Source organism: Hermetia illucens, chromosome 4 (genome assembly GCF_905115235.1).
Source record: "Hermetia illucens chromosome 4, iHerIll2.2.curated.20191125, whole genome shotgun sequence".
NCBI classification, from domain to species: domain Eukaryota; kingdom Metazoa; phylum Arthropoda; class Insecta; order Diptera; family Stratiomyidae; genus Hermetia; species Hermetia illucens.
Window position 1 is genome coordinate 169,562,289 of NC_051852.1, and position 2,428 is coordinate 169,564,716.

General features: G+C 43.1%; 1 non-coding gene across 1 annotated transcript; it reads right to left on the minus strand.

Annotated features, from left to right (window-relative positions):
- Nucleotides 1-1,920: 1,920 nt before the first annotated feature.
- Nucleotides 1,921-1,992, minus strand: Trnad-guc. The gene has a single exon. It is a non-coding gene; the product is annotated as a tRNA-Asp (tRNA).
- Between the last annotated feature and the right edge of the window lie 436 nt (nucleotides 1,993-2,428).

A 2,428-nucleotide genomic window follows, 5' to 3' on the forward strand; every position in this document is an offset into this window, starting at 1 on the left:
CAAATCGTTCTGGTCCAACATTCGCAACTCTCGCTGTCCTGCCCAGTTACCCCATTCGTCCATTAAATTCTCTGGCTCCTCAGCTAACTCCCTCCAACTATCTTGTGATGGTAAGTCCATTTCTCTTCCCTTATCTGTTATTTTCAACAAAAGCCTCGAAGAGAATCATTTTCCCGGCTTGTGGAAAGAGGCTCTCATCATTCCCATACACAAATGTGGCGATCGTACGCTTGCCGAGAATTACCGTCCCATCTCCTTTCTCTCCTCCTGTTCCAAAATCCTGGAAAGATATGTCAGCGACTGGTTGTCCGGCCACTTTACCCACCACATAGTGAAAGTGCAACACGGCTTTGTTAAGCGTAGGTCCTCTGCCTCCAACCTGCATGACTTTACCAACTTTGTCGCCAAATGTCTAAATTCACGGCAGGAAGTACATACCATACACTGAGTTCGATAAAGCCTTCGACACTGTAAATCACAAGATACTTCTATCCAAACTCTCGTCTCTGAGCGTTTCCATACCACTTGTTTTATGACTTGCCTCCTACCTTTCCAACCGATCGTGCCGTGTCTCTTTTGACAGCTGCACTTCCCGCTCCTTCTTCCCCTCCTCTGGCGTCCCACAAGGATCTATTCTGGGCCCTGTGTTATTTTAATTTTTATTAACGACCTGCCCCCCTCCTTACTTGTTGCTCTATGCAGACGACCTTAAGCTGTTTTCGGCTTTATCGTCGCCTATGGACTCTATATCCCTTCAATCTAACCTAGACACTCTGTTTAGTTGGTGTTCGACTAATGGTTTAGCGCTAAACGTCAGAAAGCGTCACTCTATGTGCCACTCCTTAAAATCCTCACCCGCTTTTTTCTTCTACTACGGACACTCCTTGTCTTACTTAAATTCCACTCAAGACCTCGGAGTCACTTTCGACAATAAGCTCCGCTTTGACACCCATTGTCTCGAGGTCATCAATTAAGCAACAAAATTGTCAGGCTTTATACTTCGCTCCTCCTCTGATTTTGACTCCATCCAACCCTCCTTAGCTCTCTTCAATTCCCTCGTGAGGATACCCTCGAGAACTGCTCCGTGATATGTTTGTGGCACAGCGAGGTTAACAACATTCCAAATTTATTTCGACTGGCAGATGCCACACAGCTTTTAGTGATATCGAATTGGTGGACCTCGGCGCAAAACCGGGATGTCTGGACTTCCTTATAAAGGCAGGCCTAGACCGGATACCCGTTGTTGCCCCGTTGATGATGAGATGCCACATGATCACGCTCCCGTAACTGTGATTGTCTTGCCGTAAACGTAAATTCATCCGTTCCCTCTTCTTTTAGAAAAGCTTCCCTTGTGTGGACTACCCCTCCGCTTTCTGAACCTTCCCTTCCTACAAAAGCGTACATCCTATCTGGATCTATGCACATTTTTTAAACTTTCCTCGGGTCTGATGGACTGCCCGCCGCTAACGACATTATCTGCCGTCCTGCGTCTTATGACACACGTAGCGCAGACATTTTCTTCGCAGACCTCGAAGTCTACTGTCATTCTCTGATTCCTAAGCACAACAGTTTGACCCTTTTAACTTCTCTTCTGTAAGTAGTTTTGCGCATAGGATTATTATTGCTTTCTCCTCCTCCTGAGGACAATAAGTAATAAGAGTTTACTCTGTTTGTTGTCCGTTAAATTAAATAAATAACGAGCCCAATATGCTGTGGAGCCTTTAATTTACTGAGGGTCCACTATTCTGCAGACCATTCTAAACAGTCTTTCAAATATAGCTTGGCAAAGTTTCTCTCAACATCCTAGTCTCCCTAGTGCAAACAATTCAGTTGCCTATTCGAAAAAATAAGCTTTGTTTGGTTTGAAATAAGTAAATAAATGTGTTTATCTTTTTTGATGTAGGAAATTAAAAAAAAGTCCTCCCCGGCGGGGAATCGAACCCCGGTCTCCCGCGTGACAGGCGGGGATACTGACCACTATACTACCGAGGACACATATACCGTTGTTTCGAAGTTATACTTCACACTAATGAGCAAATAATTTAACAGTAAACAGCAAAATGTCAACCAATACTTCACTCTTCCCGTAATATCTATCTTTTCTACTAACGCTCTAACTGCGCACAAGAACGCCATTAAAATACAAATTAAGCTTGAAAAGATGTTCTTCTTGTGCCTTTAGTGCGGGCGCTTATTTGCAAAAGTTAACGTGTCTTTGGTGAAAATCTCTGCACGAGTATATCTTAAGAACATGCCCAGTAAAGTAAATCACAGAGAAAGTTGGGGTGGCCAAACAATTGTAATAATAATCCGTTTCAAATAGACATTAAGATAAAAGTAGCTTTATATCAAGCTACCTTTTCGCAAAACCTTTTTAGATGTAAGATCTCTCATCGAAATTACAAAAAAAAGGTTCATTTTCAGTTTT